The sequence below is a fragment of the Elephas maximus genome, chromosome 16 (genome assembly GCF_024166365.1).
Source record: "Elephas maximus indicus isolate mEleMax1 chromosome 16, mEleMax1 primary haplotype, whole genome shotgun sequence".
In the NCBI taxonomy this organism is placed as follows: domain Eukaryota; kingdom Metazoa; phylum Chordata; class Mammalia; order Proboscidea; family Elephantidae; genus Elephas; species Elephas maximus.
In genome coordinates this window covers 84,303,688-84,316,454 of record NC_064834.1, presented here as the reverse complement: position 1 = coordinate 84,316,454, position 12,767 = coordinate 84,303,688, and the positions used below count along the sequence as shown (strand labels likewise).

The window sequence follows — 12,767 nt, the reverse complement described above, 5'->3', positions numbered from 1 at the left end:
TCGGGCTGTCACCCCACACATTTATACTAAGGAATTAAAGTGCTATGCAGCAGAATCATCTGAAAGTTTATGAGAGACACTAATTACATGACACAAAAGAAGTAAGTGAAGGGTTTTCCTTATTGCTGAGAGAGGTTTTGTTTGCCTTGCACAGATTGAATGAGAAAATACTGAACCAGATTTTTACCAAAAACAAGATCTAAATAACAATATATAAGGATTCCAAAAGGAATAGATTTCCTGATAGTTATGATTCATAGAAAGAAAGGCAAGCATTATTGAGAAACCACCTGCCTCATACTTGGCATGGTTTGCCTTATTTTATCTTCACTACAACCACGTGAAAGTGATGGTTATTACCTCTGCTTTACAAGTGAAAAAAAGTGAGACTCTGAGAGCTCACAAGTGAGAGGACAACTCAGTCCTAAACCCAGGCATGAGTGGTATTGTCTTCCAGGTAGTTCATGGTGACATTTAAGCCCAGTGAAGGTGTCCCTACTTTTAGAATGGTATAGGAGGATTTCCAGATAGTGTAAGATATTGGATAAAGGTTATCTCTAAAACAAGTTTTCACATATGACTGTCATCTTTAATACCTTGAGAACTTTTTTAAAAAACAGAGATGCTTAAATCTCACCCTCTGGAGATTTTGACTCAGGAGATCTAGGGAATCCTTGGAAATCTGTATCAAAAGAGATTCTGATGCACAGCCAAGTTGTGATAGTACTACTCTAAGTAACATTAAACCCCAAGGTGCATTGATTTTATAAGATTGGGCCATTGAATGTTTTTTGTTTGCTTTTGAGGAGTGGTAATTAAGCTGAACATAGAACAGCTTTCTCTGAAGTGGAATATTTGTTACCCCAAAAAGTAAACTGCTAAAGAGACCAAAGTCATTAATTCTGTCCTGATGTATGTTGTCGGCTTTGTTCTTTCCAAAGACTTGTACTCTTAACTCTAGTAAGCTATCTTAGCTATGAGAAAAGATCGAGAATGTGTAAATGACTTTGAACATACTCTTCCTTTTCAAAAAACATGTTAAAGAACACCCTCCCACCACCACCATTCTCAGATAACCAACCTACGTCTAGAACAGAGTACTATGATTTTGTTGATGAGGAGCTTTGGTAAAGGGCACTTGCATGTCCTTACTTTTTATTTGGCACCCTGTGATGTATTCTTCAGGCTTCCCAGTACCTTGGTGTGCTTGGAATTAGTTCTAAAAGTACACTGCGATTATGGATACAATGTAAAGTAGAGCAGAGATATCCTAAAGCAGACAACTTTAAACAGAGAGAAGCCACTTAACATCCAGAGGGCAGATTATGGAGTCAAACTCAAAAAGATTGTGTATTCATTCCACACTTTGAATATTAGTTCTCCATATGGTTGTAGATATATGTAAGACAGTAATCCTGGCACATAACCTACATTCAATATTACCCTCACTTTAGGCTTCTCCAGTCCCTTTCTCCTTCCCCAGAAGCTTTTTCATAGCCCCCTTCACATCCTTGTTCCTCAGAGTATAGATGAGGGGGTTGACACTGGGAGTGATGATGGTGTAGAAGAGGGTGAGACACTTGCCCTGATCTTGAGAGTAGCGGTTGGCTGGCTGCAAGTACATGTAGATGATGGTGCCGTAGAAGAGGGAGACCACTGTTAGGTGAGAACAGGTGTTGAAGGCCTTTTTGCACCCTGCTGCTGACTTGATCCTCACCACAGCTTCAGCAATCAAGCCATAGGAGATGAGGACCAGGGAGAGGGGTACCAGGAGAAAAGCAACCTCCAGAACAAAGGCAAAAGCTTCTACCAGCATGGTGTCTTCACAAGACGTGGCAATAAGAGCAGGTATCCCACACAGAAAGTGGTCCACCCTGTGACGCTCACATGGAGAGAGTTGGATTGTCTGGGGACACATAACAAAGGAGTTTAGAAAACCACAGCACTGGGCCACAGTCATCAACTGCAGACAGAGAAGTGCGTGCATGACCACAGTGTAGTGCAGGGGATGGCAGACAGCCACATAGTGGTCATATGACATGACAACCAGGAGGGCACACTCAGTTGAACCCAAAACCATATAGATGTGGTTGGGTCACATAGCCATGGTAGGTGATGGTCTTCTCTGGACCCCAAATGTTCCATAGCAACTGGGGAATGATGCTGGTCGTGAAGCAGAGGTCCAAGAAAGAGAGATTCCCAAGAAAGAAGTACATAGGCATGTGGAACCTGATATCCACTACTGACAAGAGAATAATGGCAGTATTACCTACCAGTGTCAGAATATAGAAGAGCAAGATGAAAGCAAAGAGAATTATCTCCAGTCCTGGCTGATCAGAAAAACCCACCAGAATGAATGCTTGTATGTAGCTGTCATTTTCTCTTCCCATAATCTTCACCAGCTATTATGGAAACAAACAAAAGGATTGAATAAGAAAGCAAACAAAGACTGTATCCAATACTTTCTAAGTTCCATTAGTTGGGTTTGTGAGGCTAGGAAAACAATTTGCCCTTGCATTACTTTCTTCAGCAAACACTTATGGAATGCCTATTATATGCAAGACAGCATGTAATAGAGGATAAATGAAGTGGAGGTGAACAATGTATGTAAATAATAACTAGCAAGGTAGAAAGTAAAATCTCTTTGAAAAGGAAGATTCATTAAAAGGTAGAGTTTCACAAATAATTTCTAATTGATTGGGAAAACCTTGTAGAAGAGTTAAGATTGGAGAAGATTGCTGCAAGCGAGAGTTGTTTTTTGGTTGTATTCCAAATAATTTGTCATGTGGCATACTGAGCAAAACATGCTTCAAGAATAAAGTAGGAGGACTCGTACTACCTGACCTCAGAACCTACTATACAGCTACGGTAGTCAAAACAACCAGGTATTAGTACAACAACAGATACATTGAACAATGGAACAGAATTGAGAACCCAGATGCAAATCCATTTACCTAGGGTCACCTGATTTTCGACAAGTCTACCACATGGGAAAAAGACAGTCTTTTTCACAAATGGCACTGGCAAAACTGGATGTCTATCTGCAAAAAAAAAAAAAAAAAAAAATGAAACAGGACCCATACCTCACATCATACAAAAACTAATTCAAAATGGATCAAACACCTAAATATAAAGTCAAAAACTATAAAGATCATAGAAGAAAAAAACAGCATCAAAGCTAAAGGCCTTAATAAATGGCATTAACAGGATACAAACTATAACTAACAGCACACAAACTCCAAAAGATAAGCTACATAATTGGGATCTTCTAAAAATTAAGCACTTATGCTCAGCAAAAGAGTCCACCAAAAGAGTAAAAAGACAACCTACACACTGGGAAAAAATTTGGGGTTATTACAAATCCAACAAAGGTCTAATTTCTAAAATCTACAAGAAAATTGAGCACCTCTACAACAAAAAGACAAATAATCCAATTAAAAAATGGGCAACGGAAATGAACAGACGCTTCACCAAAGAAGACATTCAAGCAGCTAACAGACTCATGAGGAAATGCTCACAATCACTAGCCACTGGAGAAAAGTAAATCAAAACCACAATGAGATATCATCTCACTCTGGAATTAAAAAAAAAAAAAAAAAAAAAATTTTTTTTTTTTTGGCATTACTGGAATGAATTAAAAAAACAGAAAATAACAAATGTTGGTGAGGCTGTGAGGAGATCTGAATTCTTATGCATTGCTGGTGGGGATGCAAAATGTTAGGACCATTTTGAGAAATGATACGGCTCATCCTTTGAAAGCTAGAAATAGAACTACCATATTATCCAGCAATCCCACTCCTAGGAATATACCCTAGAGAAATAAGAGTTGTCACATGAATAGACATATGTACACCCAAGTTCTTTGCAGCGTTGTTCACAATAGCAAAACATGAAAACAACCTAGATGCCCATCTACAGATGAATGGATAAACTAAGGCACATACACACAATGGAATATTATGCAAGGGTAAAGAACAATGATGAATCTGCAAAGCATCTCATAACATGGATGAATCTGGAGGGCATTATGCTGAGTGAAAAAGTCGATCACAAAAGGACAAATATTGTATGAAGCCACTATTGTAAAAACTCAAGAAAAGGTTTACACATAAAAAGGAAGAATCTTTGATGGTTACAAGAGAGGGTAGGGATGGGGATGGAAAAACACTATAGACAATAGATAAGTGGTAAATTTGGTGAAGGATAAGACAGTACACAATATCAAGGAAGTCAGTATAACTTGACCAAGGCAGAATCATGGAAGCTCCGTAGACACATCCAAAATCCCTGAGGGACCAAATTGCTGGGCTGAGGGCTGTGGGGACCATGATCTCGGGAACGTCTAAATCAATTGGCATAACATAGATTATAAAGAAAATGTTCTACATTCTACTTTGGTAAGTAGCATCTGAGGTCTTAAAAGCCTGTGAGTGGCCATCTAAGATACTCCACTGGTCTCACCCCTTCAGGAGCAAGGGAGAATGAAAAAAACTAATGATACAAGGAAAAGATTAGTCCAAAGGGCTAATGGACCACTACTACCACAACCCCCACAAGACACTCCAGTACAACTAGATGGTGCCTAGCTACTACCACTGACTGCTCTGACAGGGATCACAATAGAGGATCCCAGACAGAGATGGAGAAAAATGTAGAACAAAATTCTAACTTATGACAAAAGATCAGCCTTACTGGCTTGACAGAGACTGGAGAATCCCGGAGAGTATGACCCCGGGACACCCTTTTACCTCAGTAATGAAGTCACTCCTGAAGTTTACCATTCAGCCAAAAATTAGACAGGCCCATAAAACAAAATGAGACTAAAGGGGCACACCAGCCCTGGGGCAAAGACTAGAAGGCAGGAGGGGACATGAAAGCTGTTAATAGGGAACCCAGGGTTGAGAAAGGAGAATGTTGACATGTCGTAGAGTTGTTAACCAATGTCATAAAACAACACGTGTACTGTTTAATGAGAACCTAGCTTATTCTGTAAACCTTCATCTAAAGTACAACTTAAAAAAATGTTAATTAAAAAAAAGCACGTTTCAAAAAGAGGAAGTAGTATATCAAAAGGCAAACCAGTTGCCTTTAAGTCAGTTCCAACTAATGGTAACCCCATGTGTGTCAGAGTAGAACTGTGCTCCACACGGTTTTCAAAGCTGATTGTTTTCAAGTAGATTATCAGGACTTTTTTCTGACTGTCCTCTGTGTGGACTTGAACCTCCAACCTTCCAGTTAGCATGTGATCATGTTAACCATTTGCACCACTCTATAGATGGGCATGAAATGCCAAGTTAATAGGTGATGACCAGGGAATCCATGAATGTACATGTCAGGTACTGCCTTAACCCCATGTAATATCATTAAGATGAAACACAATAACGTTTGACCCTAGAAGGAGTTGAGATGATAGATTTGATTCTGAGTCTTTAAGATACAGATCTACTAATGTATGGACTGGAATTCAGTGTATCTCTCCATATCTTGGACTTTTCCTTGTGCAAGTGAAAAAGGTAGCTAGAGTCTCTCTAAATTCCCACCCATCTCTCACATAACTGTGTGGCTGGTGACATTATGAATATGTCTCGAGCACATTTAATTCTTCACAGTTTCCACTGTAGACAAACCAGCCTAAGGAATGACTTATAAACTGACTCAATTATAAGCGTAGCATATCTCTAGAGCTAAAACTAAGCATAAACTGAAAACAGGAAATTGAAACATGGAGGCCAAGTATTGGTTACTCAAGTTATTAAATACTAGTCACATGTGTTTGCTAACTGCTGTGTCCCAGGCCCAGGGCTTGGTATCTTAAAGATACATAAACCAAAACTCAAGATCCAAACACCATTACACTAATATTCTTTATGGAATCTAGAAAAAGGGAAGTGGAGGATTAAGAAATCCCATATGTGTTGGCAGAAATATACATGGGAAAAGTTGTCCTGAATCATTGACCTGGGTGTTCTTATACTTAGTGGCAAACAGGTCTGTACCTGTGGACTGCAGGCCTTCAATACACCTTGAGTCTTGAAATTGTTATTATACCACCTTCCTTTGCTAGTCTTACTTTCCATCCAGCTTTATTTATCAGGAACATATGGCCAGGACGCAGTACTTAACATGAGAATATACTAGCTTTTCCTTTGAGCCTATCACTCTCCCAACTGATAAATAGCATCCAGGTTTATCAACCTACTGCTTGTAAGTTTGGCTAGTGTACATGTTCTTCCTGAGTCGGATCACTGCTGTGTCAACTGAAAATATTAAGTCCATTAACAGGAAAAGTTCTTGGACCAACGGTGATCTCATCAAGGTACAGAATCCTTATACACTTACCATTCCCTTTATACAACCAACATTTTAAAAGTATATTCATAAATTTGCTACAGTGTAAGGGCACCTCAATCTTCACAAAGGGGGAAGATCCTACTTCTGTAATTACGTTGGTAATGAGTTAGAGACTCTTTACCCGTTCCCCATGCCACCTTGTCTAGTGGTTCTAAGTTTCAATCTCATTCATAGCCCACATATACTTGTTCATAGCTAGACTGTAGCATTTTTAACAGCGGTGATTGTGTAGAAAATGAGGCAGAACCACAGAAGAATTAAATGGTGATAAAAAACCCTATGCGGAATGCAGGAAATACAATCTCTGGAAGGAAAACCATCTGCATATTTTCCAGATGATAAAGTATTTCAAAGGAGCTGATTACAGCAGCCCAAGGAGCCCTAGACCTCTCAGGCATCTGTTATAGTGGATGGGGCACTGGAAAAAGAGCTGAGAAGCCCGACGGCTCTCAGCAAGTCACTGTGTCTTAGAGATTACATCTATTTAAGGAATATTACATAAATGGATTTTATTTCCCCATCTCTCTGTTTTCTCCACCATAAAACAAGGTTGATAATATCAAGCTGACTCTTCTGTCAGGGCTTTTGAATATTATGTTAGTATAACTGCTTGTTGTGAACATTCTTAAGTTCGTTATGACTTTATTTTCAAACAGAGACTACTAAGGATGAAGAAAAAGTATGCAGAAATCCAGAAGTTTATCATACATCTGAAAAAGACTTTTGCCTAACCATGAAACTCCCTGATCATCTGTCATAGTGAATGGTCTATTAGAACTGTGAGACTGTAGTAGAGCATCAAGCCCTTTATCATAGTATCTGAAACATAGAGCCACACACCCCAGGACCTGAGTTTAGCCACGAGAATTGGTTTTATCTGACACCCAGACCCAGTGCCATCGAGTCGATTGTGTATCTGACAAGAGCGTATTAATAATTATATCACAGGGTTTTCAGAGCATTGCACAAAGCACTTATATTCATAGGCAAACAAATATTTTGATGAAAATCAGAAAATTTATCAAGAAAAAATATATCAGAAAATATGGGACTCATTGGATTATTTTAGACTTTTGGAAGCATCAATATTCCAGGATATTATTCTGGCGTATCTCAAATGGCACGTATTTGCCAGCAAGTTTGTTATGGAAACATTTCCTTATCAATGCACCAATATTACCCATTTTACTGACCTGTATTAGTTTCTCAGAAGAAAGGATGCCTGGTCCTGGGATGAGATGTGGCCCCTGGAGTGAGTGATGAAGCACTCCTGGAGAGCCCCGTGCTGAAGTCATCGCCACTGTGTTAAAGGGGAAAGTGGTAGATAAAGGGAGCCAGGGCATTTCTCCAAGAAGGAAAATAATTACTAAAGAATGTAACATGCTCATGGCTCACAGTCCAGGACTGGCCCTTGTCGTGATCTAGAGCTTAGAGAAGAGCTTCAGCTAAGTGCCAGGGCTGCTAAAAGCCAGCAGTTGACCTCCTGATCATCTTGGTATGCTACAGACCATCAGTCTGTTGTCTTTTTTTTTTTTTTTTACATTTTAATAATGCCTTGGTTTCAGTTTTGGAAGGAAAACATTGAGTATGTTATGAATGGAAAGGGGAACTGATAGAAAGTAGACATGATTAGTCTATAAATATCAAAAAACAATGGCAAAAAGATGCATTCAAACCTTTTGGCTAAGCTATCCTCTAACTGGAGATGACCAAAAGAAACACAAGCCATTTCCTTGGATCAAGGAAATGTTTGATTTATCATTCTTTTAGGAAAAACAAACTCAAAATCATTTAGGATAGCATTTTGAAACACTTCTTAGGTTATACAAAGCACAATTCTTTGAATAATTATTTGCTACACGAATAAATTAATTGATAGATCCAATTTGTTGCTGGTAGCAGAAACCCATAGCCACATCATTTTCTGCAGCATCATCCAGTGTGACTTGGGAGGATATACCCAATAGCTCTGCTTAATGTTAACATGGGTATTTAAGGAAGCTTTGGAGGATTCCTTTGGGGAACAAAAAGTAAGGTAAGAAGTTCTTCTGAAAAATGATTACTTGTTGACAAGAACAAAATTGGTCAAATTAAATACCTCATTGGATTATTTGACCAATTCAATACTGTCAATAGACTTGATAGCTTTTCCAGATAGAAGTAAAAAGTGAGGAAAGAAAGCCTTTCCAGATAGGAGTGGAAAATGAGGAAAGAAAGGAACATTAACTTTCAGAAAGACTGACCCAGAAGAAGTAAATATTCAAGATGTTCGAAGGACTCAGTACTAAGGGATTGTGGGAACACCATACTCACTGAAATGGAATGATAGAATTTTACCAAGCCAGAAAATATCACCCCTCAATTTGCTCCCTAGAAAAGGGAGTTACTGACACTAATCCCTCAATCCATTGCAGGATTTCTTTCACATATTAAACTACAGCAAATTTTAAAACTTTTAGAAAATTAGCATTATGCCCCTGTGGATTCTTAGTAACGGTTTAGAGTATTTAGGCCATTTAACTGACTGAACCTTTAGATCACCTTCCATTCCCTAGAGATATAAGGGATATCTCAAAGGGAAACATCCTCCAGAGATTTTTGTAGAGAGTGTAGAGGAAAGCAAATAGTATAAGCAATAATTTTGCTTCAAAAACATCACGAAAATGACTCAAATTTAGAAATGAGAGAGAAGAGAAATAATGACTCCTAAGAGTATTAATTGGTTAATTATAAGACTGATCGAGCTCTTGTTTACCTGGAGTCACACAATAATAGACTAATTTTTCCCTGTATTTAAAAGTATTGCATTGCATTTAAGTGGAAAACAGGAAAAATATAAACTCCTTAAACTAGTTAACTTTAGTTCCTACTCAATCCTCAGCATCTTGCTCAATGCCAGGAACACAAAAGGTCATGAAACAGACTTGCTGTCTTGAACATTAGCACACACAATTACCCAACCATTGACATCAGTTACAAAGAAGATCCTCAAAATAAACCAATTATGTTTACAAATTTAGTCCATGTGCTGAAATGAATAAGAAAATACAAGCGTGATCTGTGTAGGACAACGGCGAGAGGGGATAAATTTTGCAATGAAACTTGACTAAAGTAATAGAAATTAAAAACCAAAAAACCAAACCCACTGCCTTGAGTTGATTCCAACTCACAGTGACGCCATAGTGTTTCCAAGGCTGTAAATCTCTATAGAAGCAGACTGCCACGTCTTTCTCCTGGGGAATGGCTGGTGGTTTCAAACTGCCAACCTTTCAGTTAGCAGTCAATCTGCTTTAATCACTTTGCCACCTGGGATCCTTTATAGAAATTAAGGACAGTCATTAAATAAGACCTTAAAAAAAAAAGATACTAACAAGCAATGCAAACAACTTTTAATTTTCTGGCTTTCTATATTTAACTAAGCTGTGCGCTTTTTCCCTATGTGCTAGGCAGTTTTCTAAGCAAATTAATAAAATGAACTCATTACAGCCTCATCCAAATGGTAGAATAGAAAAGGGTCAAATATTATATATCTATAGACTTAGATTCAACTCCAGAAGCTACCATTCACAAACTCTTTTACTACGGACAAATTAGATTTCCTCTGATGTTCAGTTCCCATCCTTCAGTCTCTGCTCCACACTTTCTCTTCGAAATCAAACTTGAATTACATTCTAGGATTGTATAGGCCCCCTCTATTGCCATCCTTCATCATTTAGAAATTCCTTTAAAGAATGGAAAATCATTATTTTGAAAAATATATATATTTTTAGTATCTGCTTCATGAGGACAAATTACTAAAGTTCTGAGGTCACAAAATAATAGGCAATGCCCAAAATTGCAAATGAAATATCTGTATAAGAGAATCTGCAGACAAAAAAAATTACCCATGAGAACTGTTAACAATAACAGCAACAACAATAAAAGTTTGGTCAGATTGTTATTTCCATTTTTGTGTGTGTATGTGTGTGTATGAATAGCCAATAAATAAATGACTTTGTGTTTTGAAGAAGAGCTCAGCAAGTGAAGTCCAATTCTCATCCAAGATAATAAAACACTCAGCAGAGTCTGCATGTATTTCTGATTAAAAAAAAAAGAAAGAAGGAAAAAGCATTCTGATTGTACTTCTTCCAAGACAGATTTGTTCACTCTTTTGGCAGTCCATGGTATATATTGTTACTACAGTGAAATGTTGGATTCCATGATCTCTAAAAGTCTCTCAAATTCCAAACTCATGAAGTAGAGACGCCCTAGAGAATGTCTACCCAGTGATGACACAACTGCTCGGCAAATCTAGCAATCCTGCTTAAGAAATATACTGCTGCTAAAATACATCAAAGTCTCATAGGAGTACAGTCATATTGAGAAATACCCTTATTTTTATCTCCCTGTCCCACTCAATCACAACCATTTGGATGCATACCATTGTCCAGTTCATTCCGTTATTTACTAAAACAGAGAGATCAGAGTGTTTGACAAAGAATTGTTCCAAATTTATATGCATAAGTCATATGGGGCAAAGTATAATTTTTTTAAAAGGATAATTTATATGTATGCTCTTACTAGTCTATGTCAACCATTTCACTCAAGAAGACTGAATTAACACCTAATTTTAGAATCTGAAGGAAAGGTCTGTTTCCAGGTAAAATGGAGTAAGCGTATCCCACTATGTGTCTTCTGCTGAATGCAGCTATTACATCTGAACAGAAAGTACAGAGGAGATATGTGAGAACTGTCAAATGTGAATAGTAGCAGGCAGGATGGTAAAGACTAGAATAAAAATGGCAGAGATGACGAGCTTATCCTTTTTTCTTCCATTATCTCAGATATGGGTGTAATTACTGAAATGTGCAGCAGTGTATGATAACAAAATCCCCAGTTTTCTGTTTAGAATACAAAAAAAAAAAAAAAAAACCATACAAAAAAAAGGAAAACTCACAAAACTGGAAGGTACAGAACAGATGACAATAGGGAGGAGTTTAGGAAAGTGACCCATGAACTTGTCTATAACTCTTGTGCTCACCCTCAAACTCTGAGTGCATGAATCTGATCATAATTTGCTTACCATGGATTTTGAGAACTTACCTAAAAGACAGACCTCTGAGGAGTTTCCTGTTTGGCCAGTGGGTAATACACACCTGGGACAGATAATAATAGCACATCTGGAGCTCACAAAAACTGAACTGATGTAGGAGCCACAGCCCATTCATTAAAGGTCGGTTAGAACTGACAACCCTGAAGTTTCAGAGCATAATATTCAAAATGTAACAGATGCATTAGGAAATTATATGGCCTTTGAAGAACCACAGAAACCGCCATTTGTGTGGAAAAAGACATGTAACAGATGGCAATGCCAAGATGACGATATGGAATCATCTGATAAAAAGAGCAAAGCTGCTAATTATAATTTAAATATGTGCCAAAAAACAATTAAATGGTAAAATAGAAAGATTCAGCAAAGAAACAGAAGAATCAAATGGAAATTTAGACAAAAACATACAATATCCAAAGTAAAGATCTAATCGCAAGGGCTCAATAGCAGAATGAAAATGACACAGGAAGGAGTCAGTATAGTTGAAGACAGATCATCTCGAAATTGTTTAATCTGCAACACAGAGAGAAAAAAATAAGGAAAGTATGAACAGAGCCACAGTGACCTGCCGGACCAATAACAAAAGGTCTGACATTCATCTCACAGGAGCCCTAGAAAGATAAAAGAAAAAAATAATTGTTGAAAACTTTCTAAATTTGGCAAAAGACATATAAACCCAGTGTCCCTAAAACAAGGTAAACCCAAAGAAATCCATATTGCAGACAAATATCAAATACAACTGATAAAAGCTAAAGAAATCCATATTGCAGACAAATATCAAATACAACTGATAAAAGCTAAAGACAAAAAAAAAAAAAAAAAGTGCTCAGAAACAGTCAAACAAAAGATGATGCATTCCCCATAAGGGTAAAAAAAGGGTACAGCTATTTAAATAACTGGATTTCTAATTAGAAGCCATCAAGAACAGAAGAAAGTGACAAAACATTTTTAAGTGTTGAAAGAAAATACTTGTTAAATACAGATTTCTATACCAGGAGAATAACAACCTTCCAGAATGGAGGTGAAATAAAACATTTGCAGATGAAGAAAGGTGATATAACTTAATGATAACGGACCTGCTGTATAAGAATTGCTAAAGGAAGTTCTTCAGAAAAAATTAATTAATAGCAGAATGAAACTTGGGACATCAGGAAAGAAGGTAGAGTTAACAGGGTAAATGTGGGCATATATGTCACTATACTCCTTTTGATATTTTAAAAACATATTTGATGGTGAAAAGCAATATATATATACATATATACACACACACATATATATGTATGGAGCCCTTGTGTTACAAGTGGTTAAGCATTTGGCTGCCAACCAA

General features: G+C 37.5%; 1 pseudogene; it reads right to left on the bottom strand.

The window, feature by feature from the left end:
• Nucleotides 1-1,450: 1,450 nt before the first annotated feature.
• Nucleotides 1,451-2,390, bottom strand: LOC126059439 (putative olfactory receptor 2W6; annotated as a pseudogene).
• Between the last annotated feature and the right edge of the window lie 10,377 nt (nt 2,391-12,767).